The 19330-nt window shown below is 38.9% G+C and overlaps 1 protein-coding gene and 1 pseudogene across 3 annotated transcripts in view; one reads left to right on the top strand and one right to left on the bottom strand.

The window, feature by feature from the left end:
- The window catches only part of MARCH1 (membrane associated ring-CH-type finger 1), a 1103404-nt gene that overhangs the window by 608661 nt on the left and 475413 nt on the right, over positions 1-19330 (bottom strand). The gene's annotated exons all lie outside the window — the stretch shown is intronic.
- Positions 15977-17179, top strand: LOC113893969 (annotated as a pseudogene).

The raw sequence follows: 19330 nt of genomic DNA, 5'->3' as shown, positions 1-19330 counted from the left end.
CAAACACAGAACTATGAGAGATAATAATACATGGTTGCTTTAGCCATCAAGCTTAGGGTGTCTGTTACTCATAAGGCATCAGAAGGCTTACCTTGAAACCAGAGCTAGAACAGGACAATCCACCTCCCCTAAAATTCATGTCCTGATCCCATCCACCATCACCTGCCCTATGGGTGTCACCATTTCCTCTGAATATCTATAGTGTTTATCACAACAAATAATCATTTAATATTAAGCAAGTACTGCTTTTTATTGTTAGCTATTTAAATCTTCTTTATTGCTAATAAAAGAGCAGAAAATAAGTGCTTCTTCATTTTCAGGATAAGCCAAAACATAGGACCTCCACCTGCAGCAGTAATGTAGAAATCACAATGATATTTTAAAAACATTTCATTACATTTAACTTATTAAACAGTAAATGTGAATGACTGTCTACATGCCGTCTGGCTAGGTTATGACAGTGGTTCCATTTAGAAGGCTTGTGAAAAGCAGGCTGTAGGACTCCATCCCCCACAGTTTCTGATTCTTGAGGCCGGAAATGTGGCCTAGGAATGTGCATCTCTAGCAACTTCCCAAATGATGTTGATGCTACAGGTCTAGGACCACATTTTGAGAACTGTGAGGTTAAAATGATCTCCAAACACTTTCTTCTAGGACCTTTAGTCCCAGAAATTATAAATCAGGTAGAAGTAAGTTTGTCTACTAAGTTTCTCAGTTTCTCATCCTGGCCTGCTCCCCTTTGTGATTTCTCTGTCCTTTAAACCTCTTCATGAGCAGTAGGGCTTCTTCATTTAGGGCGTCCCTGACTTTCTATGTAAAGTCCCTCTCAGCTGTGATTTCTTCCAAACACACAGAACATGTCAAAGTCCACTGACACCTCCTACTTTTGATTCATAAATACTGTATTAAATGGCCAAGTTCAAGCTCATCCTGGGTTGAGATTATGCCCTATATTCTTGTGCCAGCAGTGTCCAAGAACACAGTGCCTGGGGTGCAGAATTTTTAGGTAAAATTAAATAAAAATCCAATTCACAGTGTGAATTATTGATAGTTTTGTCATGGTACTACATGGCAAGGATTCTATACAACTTTAAGAATTATGTCTATAAACTGAAAAGAAATGAATGAAACACCAATATTTGATTTTCCAGTGGTTCAGAAACATAGGCAACAACTTTTATTAAGTACCTACGTTCACTAGAACCAAGGAGAATAATAAATAGGGCGTAATCAAAGCTACTCATAGACAATGGGATGACAAGTGGGAAGGATGAGATTTTGCTTTAAAATATGATTTTATAAGTAATTTTTAAAGTACATTTTATAAGTAATTTTTACTTATAAGGATTTCCTAGAGTGCACTGCATTTCTCTTAAGAACTTTGTATTTCCAAACATGTGGGTCTTATTCTTTTGAGGAATAATGGGCTAAAATTCCTAAAGCATTTTATTCAAACATAGAGAAAAGATGTCTTGTTAGGGTGAGATGTTCAGGCATATACTTTTCACTGGACTAGATGTGTGCTATTTTAAGTACTTTATATATATCAACCCACCAAATCCTCATGATTGCCCTGTGTGGTTGGGGCTGTTATTTTCATCATCCCTATTACACAATCAAGAAACTGAGCCACAGAGAGTATGTTAATAGAATGAGCTTGGACAGTTGGTCCCAGAGACTGGGCTCCTTGTGACTGAGCACAGGGCTCTCTTTCAAGGCAATGAGACGATAACATTCTAAAACAGCTCCAGATGACAGCCCAAACCCAGACCTGTGTCTTTCTTAGCTCCATTCCTACTGTGTATGACATTTTTACCAAAATAGTTGACAGGTTCACCTCTAAAATCACTCCAAATTTATAAAATCTGTACCTTGAGGCTAAGAAGACTGTAACACTGCATAGTTAAACCAAGTTGATCTACACCCATTATCCCCAAATGAACAGGTTTAGACATATGAAAACCACATAATCAGATCACATATCAGTAAGTCTGCTTTGTTACTAATTTTATATGAATAACTGAATGTGGTATAGTAACAGATTATGGTCCATTCACTTAATAGGTCCTGTATTTGATACCTAAGAATGTATGTATTATCTCAATGTGAAAAAGGACACACCTTTATTTGTATTTCTCACAGTTTTCAGTGTAATTCATAATATATCAGAGATTGAGAAATATTAGACATGATAACACAAAAATTATAAAATGTAAGTATATATAGTATTTGAGGTTGTGTGGTAATACTAACAGGAGAAGGCAATGGCACCCCACTCCAGTACTCTTGCCTGGAAAATCCCAGTGACGGAGGAGACTGGTAGGCTTCAGTCCATGGGGTTGCGAAGAGTCGGACATGACTGAGCGACTTCACTTTCACTTTTCACTTTCATTCATTGGAGGAGGAAATGGCAACCCACTCCAGTGTTCTTGCCTGGAGAGTCCCAGGGATGGGGGAGCCTGGTGGGCTGCCGTCTATGGGGTCGCACAGAGTCATAGTTGGTAATAGTAACAACTAATGTTATATATGTAGCTCTTGCAAAGTTATATTGATTTTGGTTAAAAAAGTTGAGAGTATTAATATTTCAAAGGTTACAATTTATATCTAATCATACTAAATTTTGATACATTTTATTAAGATGAGAACACACAATCATACCATTTATAAATTTGTGTCACCGATGTAATTTTATAAGGTCAAAACATAATTATTTTGCATACAAAGAAGATATTATTTTATCCTAATTAGGTTAATTATATTCTGAACCATTAAAGAGAACAACATTTTCCTTAAATAAAGCATGTTTAGCATAGCTATAAGTGGTGTATTTTTACCTAATAAATAGAATGGAAACTAATTTCTCAGTGATTAGTCTAAAAAACAACTGAAGTAATTTTTATACTAATAAACATATAATGAATATCTATGTGATATTTATTGGACTAGATATTCAGCATTTAAAAATGAATGTGAATTCAGTAATTATAAAGGTGATGATGATAAACAATGCCTGGTACATAACAGGAACTCAATAAATATTTTTTGAAGAATTGATAGATTAATTAAAGCTAATATCTTATAGCTTTTTAAAAATACCAGACAGGCACTGTTTTAAATGCTTTCATGTATTAAAACATTTAATTTTCCTAACAGTCCTACTAGTTTCACAGTTTTCCAGATGAGGAAATGGACCTTAGGGAGTAAATACGTTCCATCTCATCTAGTTGCCACATAGCACAGTTGATTTTCCAAGCCAGGTTTGTCAGCTCCAGCAGAAAAGTCAGCCTTGCATGCTGCAAAGTCTGTTAAAAACTGGCATGATGGTGTGATCACAGACATCCAAAAACTTGCTCTGAAAGCAAAAAGGAGGTGACATTTCTGACTCTCTGTAATGGAAAGTATTTTATAAGAGAGTTTCCTTTTTTAGTTAGTAAAAAATACAACCACCAAAGAGCAGGAAAAGAACATCCAGGGTAGGGGGGTGGAGGATGCCAGCATGATTGCCTATTCAGACAGTGATCAGTAGATCAATAAGTTCACAGCAATCAGAGTGAAATGACTCTAGTGAGACTTGGAAGGAGAAGTGTCTTTGGCATCCAATCATTAAGGGACCTTGTGTACCATGACAAGGAAATTCGATTTGCTGTGAAGGCAGTAGGAAATAATCAGTCACTTAAGGCATGATACTGTCAAATTATCTTCTACAGAGTTAACCTGTTGACAGTCAAGCCTGGTCCTTGACAGAGATGAATCCAGAGCAGTGAACAGTGAGGATGGAAGGGAAAATAAGTGGTCATGATCAGGGGTTCATACTTGATCTCACTGTGTGACTGCTGCCCTGGCCCATTTTTTTTTACTTTCAAGAAATGCAAATCATTTTGGTAGTTTACATAACTAGCAAAATCAAAATATTACCAGAGAAAAGTATACTTTATTCAAAGCTGCCAATGTTTTTCCTGCTCTCTCACTTTCTGCCCCAACACCCAGTTAGTTTCCCCAGGCCCATTCCTTCCTTCAGCAAGTACAATAAAGAGGAACATTCAATGGCTGATGGTGGTCATAAGGTCAGTGTTCCCCAGAGAAACAGAACCAACAAGAGGTATATATGTATCTATGTATGTATATGAATGGGGCTTGCCTGGTGATTCAGTGGTAAGGAATCTGCCTGCCAATGCGGGAGATATTGCTCAATCCCTAGGTTGGGAATATTCCCTGGAAAAGGAAATGGCAGTCCACTCCAGTATTCTTGCCTGGGAAATCCCATGGACAGAGGAGGCTGGTGAGCTGAAGTCCATGGAGTGTCAAAAGAGTAGGACATGACTTAGCAACTAAATAACAAATAAACAACAATGTACATGAATACACACATATATGAATATATCTATATGTATGTGTATTAATATAAATAAGCAGATATTTTATAATGACTTGGCACATGCAATTATGGAGATTGGAAAGTCCAAAATCTGCAGTGTCGACCAGTGGGCAGAGACTCAGGAGAGCAGATATTGCAGATAAGGTTAAAGACAATCTACTAGAAAATTTCCTCTTGCTTGAGGAGACTACTATTTTTGTTCTATTCAGGTCTATACATGATTGTATGAGGCCCATTCATAATATGAAGAGCAATCTGCTTACCAATTTAAATGTTAATCTCATTGAAAAACATACTCCAATTCGACACATGAAATTAACCATCAAAGTGGTCATTCCTATTTCTATTTGATTAAATACTATCCGTTAAGCATCCATCAGAGTCCCCCAGCATGATTGGAAATATCTTTCATCCTACTGGTATTTGCTACTGTTAAGTACACATTTGCTGCAAGTATTCACCTTGATTGGACTTCCCTGGTGGTTCAGTGGTAGAGAATCCACCTGCCAATGCCATAGATACAGGTTCACTCCCTAGGTTGGGAAGATCTCCTGGAAAAGGAAATGACAACCCACTCTAGTATACTTGCCTGGGAAATCCCATAGACAGGGAAGCCTGGTGGGTATAGTCCATGGGGTCACAGAAGAGTTGGACATGACTTGGAGACTAAACAACATTATTCTAGTCAGAGCATCAGATTCAGGGCTGTCTGTATTCACCTCCACTAGAATCCTTTATTTGCAAATAGCCTCTTGTATGCTCCTTGGACTCTGTATGTGTCTGTGTGTGTCCATGAAAGATAAAAGTCTTGTTTGGTTTTTGGAAGGTATTTTAATGCTTGCTTAAAGACACTCCTATTCTGGAAATAAAGCAAAAATAAATAAAGTGAAAGGGAAACATAGACTTAAATTTCTATCGGGGAAATTTCCAGATTTAGCATTCAGAAACATGTTACTACTTGTTTCAAAGACAGTAATTACTATCACATGTTGTGTTTTTCTCTAAAATACAGAAAAATGTCAGTGTCTTTGTATTATTATTAATAATACATTTATAGCATTTAATGCATACAAAGAGCACTAATCAAAAACACTATTACACTGGCCAGCATTTTCTGAACTCTTACTCTCTGTCCAGCACTAAATAAAGGTCTTCTGCTTTCTGACTGTGCCAAGACATCCTTGCCAATTGGGCACTCAATATTATTTGCACTTAAGAAAAGCCTGGGATTTTAGATCCAAACACCAAAATCCTAATATTTGGCAATCACTTCCTCTCTCACTCAACACTACTCCTCTTCCATCTACCTCTCAGCCAACGAACAACACTGAAGTGAAATCAATCCTGAAAAATGCAACGAAATAAAAAGTGGACTTCCTGGCTCAGGAATTATTTATCCAAACCACCATGTCTAGCCACAGTGTGTTAATTAGAAAGACTAAGCTTAATTCCTCCCCCTGGCCAATGCAAAGTAGGGAGGAAGATGGCTCTGTAGTAGGGCTTGTTCTGTGGGATTCAGAGGTCCTAGAAACTGCTAGAATCTCCAGTTCATAAGGGAGAAGCAGATAGGCATTACAGCTAGCCATAGGCACAGGCTGGAATCGTTCTCAGGAGAGACCCACCAGGGCAGGTTGTACAGGTGGTCTCCAGAGTGATCACCAGCTTCTACAAGGGTTTTGACAAGAAATGACTAGGGGTCGGACTCATGAGAGATGATTGGAGCTTTTGCACTGCCAGGAAAATGGGAGCACACACCTCCATCATGACTGTACACATAGCTGGTAAGTAGTATTTGTGTGTTCATATCCTATGCTAATGGGCTTCAGTTCAACATGTAATGGTGCTATTTCAAGTAAGAAAATGTAAGAGCAGCACTGCAAAATTCAGCGTGTTTTCTATGACATTTTCTACAAGCTAAAGCAAATTTGGTGCTGCAATAAAAATGCTTTAAAATATGTTCAAAAAGACATCAGTAAGCTTGGTGATAGGTTTCAGGGAAGAAATAATGCTTTTGGGGAAACTGATTCCTGACAATAAAGCTGATATGTGACAGGATAACAGGACTATGTATTTTAATATTCTCCTTTTACAGAAGTGCAAATTGTATTTAATGTAAAAGTGAAAATGATTTTCCTCAGGCTGGAAGTTCATCTTTCTATTATTTATCTTTTGTGATAAAAGTGGCATATGCTAGAGTCCATCTGGATGGGCAACAGACCAAAACAAATGACATGAAACAGAAATATATGCTACATGCAAGGTGTTTTTATGACCCAATTTTCTTAAACTTGATGCTATGTAGATTATTAATCAATGAATTTATCATTCAGTAAGTAAATGTATATTCAAGTGTAAAATGAAGTGGGAGAGGAAATGAGGTCATTTGATGGAACAGAAATCATTCAGCTCATAATATATGTTAAGGATAATGGCAACAAAAATTAAGGATAGGATAATGGCAACAAACAGTCTCAATTATCTAAAATGTACAAGCACTATGTAAATAAACCACTACATAATAAACAGGACTTACAGTAAAAACAAAAACAGATTTAAAAGGACCAGGAGACTAACCTGCTAGTCTGAGCCCTTGGGATATCTCCCATCCAGCTCTCCATTCAGTCAGTCATTATGTCCTTTATGTGACTTCCTCCAGCTGGATTTTAGGAACTTTTTAAGAGACCACTGAATCATAAAAGACATATTTTCAAACTTGAAAATTGTACCTTGCTTAAAAAGCATAGATCAAGCCCTGAGCCTTTGGAATGGGAGAACTGACTCCAAGACCCTAGACTAGAGGAATAACTCTAGGGAGTATCAAATAGTGAGAACTCCCACAAAGGAAACCACTTGAATATAAGACCCAACATCACCCAACCATCAGCAGAACCTTGTGCAGGATGCCTCATCTAAACAACAAAGAAAATAAAAATAAAAAGCCCATCATCAGAATACAGGATTACTACCTCACTCAAGTTTGCCCATCAAAGGAAAAACAAACAAACAAAACTCAGCACAAATCTCATCCTATAGGAAGCTTACACAAACCACTGAAACAAACTTAGGAGGGCAGAAACCAAAAGGAACAAAGAATTCAAGCTTGAAGCCTAGGAAAAGGAGACCTCAAACACAATAAGTTAACAAAATAATAATAATAATAATAATGAAAAGGCAGAGAAATACTACACAAATGAAGGAACAAACTAGAAGCACAGGAGTCCAAATAAGTGAAGAGGAAGTAGGCAAACTAAGTGAAAAAGAATTCAGAATAATGATAGTAAAGATGACCAAAAACCTTGAAAAAAATGGAGAAAATGTAAGAATCGATTAACAAAGACTTAGAAGAATTAAAGAATAAATTTACAGAGACAAACAGCACAATTACTGAAATTATAAATATTCTATAAGGAACCAATAACAGAATATCTGAAGCAGAAGAAAGGATCAGTGAGCTGGAAGATAAAATGGTGGAAATACATTCTGAAGAGCAGAATACAGTAGAAAGAATGAAAAGAATTGAGGATAGCCACAAAGACCTCTGAGACAATCAAACCCACCAACATTCCAGTTATAGGGGTCACAGAAGAAGAGAAAAAGAAAGGGTATGAGAAAATTTTGTAAAGGATAGTGTTAATTTGATTTATAAAAATGAAAAAACAATTGCCAGTTCTCTAAGTGCTTTATTGACTATGCCAAAGCTTTTGACTTTGTGGATCACAACAAACTGTGTAAAATTCCTAAAGATTGGGAATACTAGACTACCTTAGCTACCACCTGAGAAATCTGTATGCAGGTCAAGAAGCAATAATTAGACCAGACATGGAACAATGCACTGGTTCCAAATGGGAAAGAAGGACATCAAGGCTGTATATTGTCACCCTGCTTATTTAACTTATATGCAGAGCACATCATGCAAAATGCCAGGCTGGATGAAGCAAAAGCTGGAATCAAGATTGCCAGGAGAAATATCAATAATGTCAGATACATAGATGACACCACCCTTATGGCAGAAAGTGAAGAACTAAAGAACTTCTTGATGAAAGTGAAAGAGGAGAGGGAAAAAGCTGGCTTAAAACTCAACAATCAAAAAACTAAGATCATGGCATTTGGTCCCATTACTTCATGGCAAATAGATGAGTAAATGATGGAAAGAGTGACAGACTTTATTTTCTTGGGCCCCAAAATCACTGCAGATGGTGACTGAAGCCATGAAACTAAAAGATGCTTGCTCCTTGGAGGAAAAGCTATAACCAACCTTGACAGCATTTTATTTTATTTTTTTTAATATAAATTTATTTATTTTAATTGGAGGCTAATTACTTTACAATATTGTATTGGTTTTGCCATACATCAACATGAATCCACCACAGGTATACATGTGTACCCCATCCTGAACCCCCCTCCCACCTCCCTCCCCATCCCATCCCTCTGGGTTGTCCCAGTGCACCAGCCCCAAGCAACCAGTATCATGCATCGAACTTGGACTGGCAATTCGTTTCATATATGATATTATACATGTTTCAATGCCATTCTCCCAAATCATCCCACCTTCTCCCTCTCCCACAGAGTCCAAAAGACTGTTCTATACATCTGTGTCTCTTTTGCTGTCTCTCATACAGGGTTATTGTTACCATCTTTCTAAATTCCATATATATGCGTTAGTATACTGTATTGGTGTTTTTCTTTCTGGCTTACTTCACTCTGTATAATAGGCTCCAGTTTCATCCACCTAAATAGAACTGATTCAAATGTATTCTTTTTAATGGCTGAGTAATACTCCACTGTGTATTATGTACCACAGCTTTCTTATCCATTCATCTGCTGATGGACATCTAAGTTGCTTCCATGTCCTGGCTGTTATAAACAGCATTTTAAAAAGCAGAGATATTACCTTGCCAACAAAGGTCCATCTAGCCAAACCTATGGTTTTTCCAGGAGCCATGTATGTATGTGAGAACTGGACCTAAAGAAGGCTGAGTGTAGAAGAACTGATACTTTAGAACTGTGATGTTGGAGAAGACTCTTGAGAGTCTCTTGGATGCAAGGAGATCAAACCAGTCAATCCTAAAGGAAATGAGTCCTGCATATTCATTGGGAGGACTGATGCTGAAGCTGAAAGCTCCAATACTTTGCCCACCTGATGTGAAGAACTGATTCATTGGAAAAGGACCCAGATGCTGGTATACAGGCAGGAGGAGAAGGGGACAACAGAGGATGAGATGATTGAATGGCATCACTTACTCAATGGACATGAGTTTGGGCAAACTCTGGGAGTTGGTGATGGACAGGGAAGCCTGGCATGCTGCAGTTCATGGGGTCACAAAGAGTTGGACATGATTGAGCAATTGAACGGAACTGAACTAAGTGCTCAGTTATTCACAGGATAATACTACGCATGTAAACTTGCAATAAGCTTACCCATTAAGTATCACCGGTTGTTTTATTTTTTCATAGCATGGCTTTTTCTATATAATAAATAGTTTATTTTACCAACAAAAGGAAATTGAGAGCATAACCCCAATAAAGATGAAGAAAAGTAAAACTAATTATCATAATAACAAATATTCATAATATTCAATTTTAAAGGCTCATGAAATGTTGAGAAATAGTAGCATAAGTAAAGAACACTTGACAATATAAATATGGAAGAGAAATGAAGGATAGTTTGTATTTTTTCTACAAATTCTTGAGTCTCCAAAATTCTTGATTCAGTAGCTGTGAGATTGATGGTCAGACATTAAAGTCATAGGTTAGGTTTCATTTATCTAAGGCAAACAGAGGATCTATTCATGTAAAGGTCAGAGATTGGGCAAACTTCAAATAGCAATGAGTTAGCTTTTTATTTTCATTATTTTTAATTATCATCATTATCGTAAAATGCTTGCTCTATGACCTTATGCAACCATAAATAGGTCTTCATCATTTCACTAGTGGAAAGTGCTAATGAGTCTTATTCACAACAAATAATAAAATAGCTTGATGTAAAACATATGGGTTTGATTTATACTTTCATTTATCAAGCACTCAATGCTGTTTATTTTATCCCTGGTATTCCTAGTATTTAGAAATATGAACTCACTTTAATTCTCATAACTTTATGAGACACTTCTCACAGGTGTCACTATTTTACACATGAGGAAACTGAGTCACAGAGGTATTAAGTTATCTTATGGAGGTTCTACAACTAAGAAGAGGCAAAGTTCAGATTTAAATTCAGTTTGTTTCCTCCAGACATGTTTTTAACTCTGTGATCTGTCCACATAGGATCACGTAACACATGAGAGATTCCCTCTAATTCTAAAGCATGAAGTATTTATTATGCTCTCACTGGAGGCCAAACAGAATGCATGAGTAAGATGTTAACACTGAAGTCATAGGCAAATCCTTTACTATGCTAGGCGGACATCACTTCTTCCAAGACTTGAATATACTACAGTAGCAGTTTCATCGTAAATGGTCATAGAGAAAGTATTTTTATATTAAAACAAAACATCTTGCCAGAATTTAAATTTCTGAAGCTTTGTAAAAGTTACAGTAACAAATCTCTTTCATATTTTGTAACTTTGTAAAAAATAGTTGTGAATAAACTGGAAAGTAAAACTGTGCTATGAGTTCTAACTGTACAACTTAAACACACAAGTTTCAGCCAGGAAACATTCATAGCCCTATACCACTGTGTGGAACTCATTTAGGAGTAAATGTTCTTAGGTTTACAGGTGGGAATAATTCCTACCTTTTAAAAACGTGACTATTTGTGCAAACATAGCAGGTGACTCACTTCACAAATGTTTATTCACTCTATCTCACACCTGAGCCTCCCTGGGCCCTGAAGCACTGTGTGTCCAGCAACTTCCTGATGCCAGAATCCTTTCCTAAGAAACTCTCTTTTTGTTGTTGACATCAAAAGCACAAATCCTAAAGAATTCAAAGAGCTCCTTTGTATCAGAGAATGTGTATTCTTTGTCAGCTGTTAGGGTAAGAGAGCTCACTGCAATTGTCTTCTTTGCCTGCCGCATACAGATGATGAACGGAGTCATCAGGAACCCCACACCCAGGAGCACTCCAGCCTCTGCTTCAGTCTCCTTGCCCTCTTTTAAGAGCCAAGTATCATCACCAGTTCTACCCTCATGTCATGCCTATTTCAATTATTTAACAGGGCTGCAGAGACAGGAGAGAGAATGAGCATTGAATAGATGTCATTTCTCATCCCCAACTGGAGGCTGTGAAGGCGCTGCAAGTGGCTCAGGGTGATTTTGTAGGAATGAGCTGGAGAAAAGCAATGCTCATGCTGCCGTCCTCCCCCTTCAGCAGTACCTCAGACTGAGGGATTCTAAATCCGTGTTGGCATCCTCAGTGCTTCTTTTGTGCTGCAAAGAATCGAGTTAAATATTGGCTAATCCACAAATTCTAAATATCCTAATTAATAAAACATGGGTAGGTACATCTGCTCCTCCCATGTCCCTACACACTTCCACATCAATAATTTTGTTCAACAACCTTTATAACACAATGATTACAGAGCCACTAAATCAGCTGCACATTCACAATAATTTATAAAATCTATGCCAGGCAGGAATTTTAATAATCTATCTGCCTAACTGAGCCCACAATTTACTGACCAGGGTGTGCCAACAATTACTATTTTCATTTAATAGTCAATAAAATGTGTTATTCAGTCTTATTTATTAATGCAATTATCCATAACATTTGTTTTAAACAAGAAAAATTAATGTGAATTATGATAATTTTAATTGAAAGCAAATAATAATATAGAAATTTCCTGGTTTTCATTATAGAAAATTACTTCAATACTATTAGTATACTCAGAGGAATTAACTCTAAGCACATGGGACTCTACCATTCAATTTAGACTCAAGAGAGCCTTGGAAAGTGGAAAAATAGAAAGAGAATTAGCCTTTCCACCCCCCGGCATTCTCCCTGTAGTGTCAGGCTCACACCTGCTCAAAATGCACTTCCCTTGGCTAATACAGATCATTCTGGGTAAATGTCTGCATGTGTTCAGTTGCTCATTTGTGTCCAACTCTTTGCAACCCCACAGACTGTAGCCCGCTAGGCTGCTCTGTCCATGGGATTTTCCAGGCAAGATTACTGGAGTGAGTTGCCATTTCCTTCTCTAGGGGATCTTTTTCAGACCCAGGGATAGAACCAGAACCCCCTGTGTCTCCTTGGCAAGGGGATTCTTTACCACTGCAACACTTGGGACAGCTTATGTGGACAGGGTATTCATAAATTAATGTTTGTGACAGCTTTACCTGGAGTGCAGTTCTTTCCATGCTCAGGAATTAGCTGCTGCACAGGTAACAACACAGGAAACAACTGAAATTACACTTTGCAGAAGAATCAATTAGGAGCCTGTCATGCTGTAATTGATGTAACAACTAAACAAGGAAATGGCTTAAATAATTAAGAACATATATTGAATCACTTCATTGGAAAGTCATTTTGTTTTGAATAAGGGTTGGCTTTAAGGAAGGATTGACCCAGTGGCTCAACAAACATCATGCAGAATCTATATTTTCTTTCTTTCCTTCTGTCCTACCTATTTATAATAGCCCCAGCACCCACAGGACTTCCTGGTCCCCTACAAGCCCCAAACTTTTTCCTTACAATATTCAGTTGCAGAACTCATGTCCTCACATAAACCATCCAGAAGAAGAGAGCTAGTCTATTCCAGAGGTCTTCAGGAACAGCAAGGCTTCTCTTCCTCAGTTCAGTTCAGTTCAGTTCAGTTGCTGTCGTGTCCGACTCTTTGCGACCCCATGAATGGGAGCACGCCAGGCCTCCCTGTCCATCACCAATTCCCGGAGTTCACCCAAACCCATGTCCATCGAGTCAGTGATGCCATCCAACCATCTCATCCTCTGTCATCCCCTTCTCCTCCTGCCCCCAATCCCTCCCAGCATCAGAGTCTTTTCCAATGAGTCAACTCTTCACATGAGGTGGCCAAAGTATTGGCGTTTCAGCTTCAGCATCAGTCCTTCCAATGAACACCCAGCACTGATCTCCTTTAGAATAGACTTGTTAGATCTCCTTCAGTGCAAGGGACTCTCAAGAGTCTTCTCCAACACCACAGTTCAAAAGCATTAATTCTTTGGTGCCCAGCTTTCTTCACAGTCCAACTCTCACATCCATACATGACCACTGGAAAGACCATAGCCTTGACTAGACAGATCTTTGTTGGCAAAGTAATGTCTCTGCTTTTTAATATGCTATCTAGGTTGGTCATAACTTTCAGCACTTTACTAAAGGCTTTATATGTGCTTTGGTTCTGATGGAGTTAAGTTTCTAGTCCTGAGCCATTTTCTGTGCTCAGGGGCTATGAAAGTGTATTACAATGTACTGATTTTTTTAAACCCATCAAGGCTGTCATGAGATGGGCAAGACTGGTTCTCTGAGCCAGTTTCCAGAAAGCAGAATGGATGATATACAATGGAAACGAGAGATGTCCACTGAAGGTGAATCCCATTCTGCCTGAGCCAAACTGGAAGCCTGACCTCATGATTATGTTAACGGTGTGCTCAGTTACTCAGTTGTGTTCGACTCTTTGCTACCCTATGAACTGTAGCCCACCAGGCTCCTCTGTCCATTCTTTCCAGGCAACAGTGCTAGAGTGGGTTGCTATTTCCTTCTCCAGCATGTGTGTTAAAGGAGTATCAGAAAAAATAAATAAATCAAAGACTCTTATTTTTAAAATGAAATCTAGCAAAGTTACTTTCTGTACATTTACCAGTAAACATGACATTTTTCTCTAGGGGACAAGCTTGAGATGTTAAGTGAGTTTCTCAAGGTTAAAAGGTTTTAGTGAAGCTAGGACTACATTTTAGATAAATTGAATCTCAGTCTAGTATCCTCTCTACCAAACAATTTTCAGCATTATTATTCATTTTTACCTTATTTTCTAAATTTTAATTGATTTAATTCTGGTTATATTCTACAAATTAGATACATTTAATAGTCCATCTAACCTATGAGTCATGGCCAACTAACTCTTACAATAAGAAATGTAAACTCCGCCATTCAGAGGTTAGCAATTTTGAACTATTTTAAGTCTAGGGATTGTAATGTTGTGCCTTGAAAGAAAAAAAAATATTATTAAATTCAGCAATATTAGAAAGAACAAAGAGCCTGGCAGTCAGAAGGCCCATAAATTTGTCCCAACTTTGCCACTCCCTGGTGTCTCAGGGAGGAAACAATCTGCCTGCAATGCAGGAGACACAGGTTCAATCCCCAGGTCAGGAAGATCCCTTGGAGGAGGAAATGGCTACCCACTCCAATAACTTGCCTGGAGAATTTCATGGACAAAGGAGCCTGGCAGGCTATAATCCATGGGATTGGAAAGAGTCAGACACAACCGAGCAACTAACACTCACTTTCACTTACCACTAACTACTCCTATGGCATAATCAAGCTATTCATTCTCTGTGGGATTCAGCTGTGAAATTAACAAGAATAAATTTTAAGGGAATATCTGATTCAGGAACCCCTTGATCCACAAATTTTGGTTAAGCAATGGGAAAAGTTTGTGGTGTGGTACCTTAATTGGAAAGAAACACACAGAACTTTGAAATTAGATTGGCTAATATCAAATTAGGCTCTGGTCATGAGATTGAATGTGCTATTTAAATTTTACAATTTTCTACTAAAGATAGAAATAATGAGTCTATAATATAGCCACTATTTCAAAATGAAGAATATTCCAAAATCCATACTTTTTTATTTCTTAATTTGCTGAAGTTCATGAAGGTATTGCCACATAAGAGATCAGCAGTTACCTGGACTATTGTTGGAGAGACAAATAGAATACTTAAAAGGGATATCACAGGAAGAGGGAGGAAAAATAAAAATATAGAAATATCATAATATTGTGAAAGAAGTGAAGGAAAATGCACATGTAAGCAGAAGTGTATTTGTTTTTTTGGGGGGAAATTATTATTTTCTTTCCCTGAAACCCTTTCTAAAGCATGGTTGTCACACATGGTCAGTTTGAGAGTGAGGAAAGGTTAGATGCCAGGAGTTCCAGCCTCTTCTCCTCTGACACAGCTCTGTCATCTGAGGGGTAAGGGAGTGTGCTAATGAGGGCTGGGTGACACGCAGTGCAGCTGGCAGTGACAGTGAGTATGGTTTCTGATTCGTCTCTACATTTGAAATACAACGGATCTTAGGGACATTTGATTATAAATGAGTGTTCTAAGGAGTATGTGCGACAGGTTAACTAAACACTGGAATTTGTACTATCCTTACACATTCCTGCCATAGAGTATGAAATTCAATTACCCTTGAGGTCTCAGAATTTGATTCCGCTTGTAAAAGACAGATGTCTTATAGGCCCAGATCCCTAATGTGAGTTAATTGTCACATAAGTGATGTTGCTGCTGCTGCTGCTAAGTCGCTTCAGTTGTGTCTGACTCTATGCGACCCCATAGACGGCAGCCCACCAGGCTCCTCTGTCCCTGGGATTCTCCAGGCAAGAACACTGGAGTGGGTTGCTATCTCTTTCTCTAAATAAGGGATGCTAACATATGTTAAAAAGAAGGAAAAAAGTGGAGAGCCAAGAATGAGAGAAGAGCAGGCTCTCTCAGCAGCACCCCAGCCTGCCCGTCTCTTCTCCTCACTGCGCTCTCGCGGCCTGCCCAGCCTGTCGCTTGCATGGCACCCAGAACACCTTCCACCACGGCCACCTCGGTCAGCTCCCACTTGGACAAAGCCATCAGCCAGGTGTACATGGCCCTACCTCAGGGCAAGAAAGTCCAAACTATGTATATCTGGATCGACGGTACTGCAGAAGGACTGTGCTGTAAGACCTGAACCTCGGATTCTGAGCCCAAGTGCATAGAAGAGTTGCCTGACTGAAATTTGGATGGCTCTAGGACTTTTAGGTCTGAAGGCTCCAACAGTGACATGTATCTTGTCCCTCCTGCCATGTTTTGGGACCCTTTCTGCAAGGACCCCAACAAGCTGGTGTTCTGTGAAGTCTTCAAGTACAACCCCAAAGCCTGCAGAGACCAATTTATGGCACCCCTGTAAATGGATAATGGACATGGTGAGCAACCAGCACCCCTGGTTTGAAATGAAGCAGGAATGTACCCTCAGGGGCACAGAAGGCTCCTCTTTGGTTGGCCTTCCAATGGCTCTCCTGGGCCCCAAGGTCCATACTACTGCAGTGTGGGAGAGGACAAGGCCTACGGCAGGGACATTGTGGAGGCTCACTGCCAGGCCTGCTTGTATGCTGGCATCAAGATCAGGGGCACAGACACCAAAGCCATGCCTGTGCAGTGGAGATTCCAGTTAGGGCCCTGTGCAGGAGTCAATGTGGGAGATCGTCTCTGGGCAGCCCGCTTCATCTTGCACAGGTCGTGGTCTTCTGAACAAACTGGCCATGAGCCCTTCCAGTACCAGTACCACGTGGACTAGACTTGTAGCCTCCAAACCCCTCCTAATGCTACATCTTGCTCCCATTCTTGCCCCTCTCAGTGTCTTTATAGCTATAACTCAAAGGGGGGAATATCAAGGTCTTTCTTTTTTTTTTTTTTTTAATTCCTCACACCCAGTTAATATCTCTTGTTTCCTGTGGTCAGGATTGAGGGGGTCAAGTTCTTAATCACTTCACAACCACCTACCTACCTCCACGCTTTTCTTTTTCCTGTCACTGAAGCTTTCTAGTGCATTAGTTGGCGTGGGGGGACATAACCACTGCTTCCACTTAATCAGGTGTGTTTGTCCAATTGGCATAGCTGTCTGGACAGAGAGCCTAGTCATTGTGAAGGGATGTGGAGGATTTTTCTAAGTGGTTGTTGGGTGGGGGGCGGGGGGAAGGGTACTGGATTCTGTGGTTAGGTTAGGATTTCCCTTCTTGGTGGGAAGTTCCATTACTTATGAGTTTGTAACCAACTTTCTACTAAAAGTGAGAATTAGGTGAGAAGAAAGGGTGGGAAGTCAGGTAGGAAAACACCCTAGGTCTGCAGGTGTGAGCTTCCCTTCCCTGGGACTCAATGCCCTGACAGAATCAGCATAAATGGATGGATTTTTTTTAATTTTTTTAATTTTTTTTTTTAAATTTTTAAAATTTTATTTTATTTTTAAACTTTACAATATTGTATTAGTTTTGCCAAATATCGAAATGAATCCACCACAGGTATAGATGTGTTCCCCATCCTGAACCCTCCTCCCTTCTCCCTCCCCATACTATCCCTCTGGGTCTTCCCAGTGCACAAGCCCCAAGCATCCAGTATCGTGCATTGAACCTGGACTGGCAACTCGTTTTATACATGATATTATACATGTTTCAATGCCATTCTCCCAAATCTTCCCACCCTCTCCCTCTCCAACAGAGTCCATAAGACTGATCTATACATCAGTGTCTCTTTTGCTGTCTCGTACACAGGGTTACTTTAAAAGAAAAGATTCTCATTGTGGGGTCTTCCATTTATAACACAAAGCAGAGTAGTATTTTTATACTTAAATTTAAAAACAAAATATTTATATACCTGGGTGTGCCGATAAATGTCTGTTTTCTCTTTAGGGAGAAAAGCCATTCTGGTTACAGGGAACCCAAATTTGAGACAAGTAGTCTGCTTAGAAATTAAGGATCTTCTTTTGAGTTGGGTTGGGGATGGGGGAGGCTGTGCTGGAAAAGTTGGCTGTTTGGGGCTGTTATTACCTCACTATCACTTCAGGGCTTCTCTCTGCCCTGCTTTCACTTCTGAGGAGGCTGACATTGGTTGATTAATAGTTGGAAGTCCAAGATAGCAGTAGCCATCCACTGAGCCCCGGGTTTAAAAGACACACATGTACTTGCACACATATGGTTTGGAAATATGAGTTGGTTGGTCAACTTGAGTATGTTACTGACAAGGGGGCATTGGGGTTATTTTCCAGTGGGACTATCATGTCACTAAAGCAGGCCTTTTGATATATTAACAACAACAAAAAAAGCAAAACAGAAGTTAGATTTTAATCACATTTGTAGGGTTTCTAAGTCTTTGTTTTTCAGAATTGCTTGTTTGCTTCAGCTGTCTCCTCCCCATCTCTGCTCTGGAGGAGATGGGACAAGTCTGGAGTCTAAACAGTTATAATTTTGTATGTTTTTTGTATAATTTTGTATCTGTTCTCTGAGTGTGAAATATTCCCTTCTTTTGTTAAGATTCCTGAGGAGTTATTATTTTTTTTCTTTTATAATAAAAATAAACCTCACCTTTGTCCTTACCAAAAAAAAAAAAAAAAAGGAAAAATAATGAATGAATAGAAAAGTGAGTGGTCACTTAGAAAAGTATGCAAATAATATTTAAAGAACCTAAACTTATCAGCCTCTGCCCTCAATGAAAGAAGAAGAGCTCTGGAGAACTTTGGAGAGCTATGGACCTAATCAGAGGGGTGCTTTTTGGCTTTCTGCAGATGTGGATGAACTAACCTGATTCCATGATACAAAGAAAAGTCTGATTGCTGATTTCCAGAACTTTCTTGGAACATTCAGTCAAGTCCATCACTAATAATATATCCAAGTATAGATTGATACATTTGATTAACTGGATTGTATATAAACCTTCTATAATTTTGACGAGTCCATTGACTTTGTAAGAAATTAATCATCTCTGGTTGTGCTGATAAAACTTTATGTCTGGAATCCAAGTCTGAGATATACTATCCTTTAAGCATTCAAGGACCTCCTAGAAGAATAATTTGCATCCTTCCCTTGAGCACTAACTGGAGAAGGAAATGGCAACCCACTCTTATATTCTTGCCTGGAAAATTCCATGGATAGAGGTGCCTGGTGGGAGACAGTCTGTGGGGTAGTAAAGAGTCAGACACAACTTAGTGACAGACCATGCTCTTGAGCACTAATACCAGCTATACTCAAACTAGATGGAATATTTTATTTTGCATTTTGCACTTCTGGGCTTATTACCTAAGTAGATAAATAACTATACAGCACACAAA

Source organism: Bos indicus x Bos taurus, chromosome 6, assembly GCF_003369695.1.
Source record: "Bos indicus x Bos taurus breed Angus x Brahman F1 hybrid chromosome 6, Bos_hybrid_MaternalHap_v2.0, whole genome shotgun sequence".
Lineage (NCBI taxonomy): Eukaryota > Metazoa > Chordata > Mammalia > Artiodactyla > Bovidae > Bos > Bos indicus x Bos taurus.
The sequence above is the reverse complement of the archived record's forward strand: the minus strand, read 5'-3'. Positions and strand labels throughout refer to the sequence as shown.